The sequence below is a fragment of the Penaeus monodon genome, chromosome 34, assembly GCF_015228065.2.
Source record: "Penaeus monodon isolate SGIC_2016 chromosome 34, NSTDA_Pmon_1, whole genome shotgun sequence".
Classification (NCBI taxonomy): domain Eukaryota; kingdom Metazoa; phylum Arthropoda; class Malacostraca; order Decapoda; family Penaeidae; genus Penaeus; species Penaeus monodon.
In genome coordinates, this window is record NC_051419.1 from 6826228 (window position 1) to 6826507 (window position 280).

At 39.3% G+C, this 280-nt stretch overlaps 1 pseudogene; it reads left to right on the plus strand.

Moving 5' to 3' along the window:
• The window catches only part of LOC119594555, a 22937-nt pseudogene that overhangs the window by 6158 nt on the left and 16499 nt on the right, over positions 1–280 (plus strand).

Below are 280 nucleotides of genomic sequence, written 5' to 3' on the forward strand. Positions count from 1 at the left end.
TTTCTTCTGTTTCCTCTTCTATACCTTCCTCTTTTTTCTTCTATTTCTTCTTCTCTACTTCCTCTCTTTCCTTCTATTTCTTCTTCTCTACCTTCCTCTCTTTCCTTCTATTTCTTCTTCGATACCTTCCTCTCTTTTCTTCTATTTCTTCTTCTCTTTCTTCGTTATCAAAGTCTCTTTCACGATCGCTATGTCCACCTGTGAGTCAACTTCAGGTCAAAGGTAAACTGCAGTTGCTTTTACCTGTTTGCCTCGACCATGCGTGAGGATTTCCAAGGTA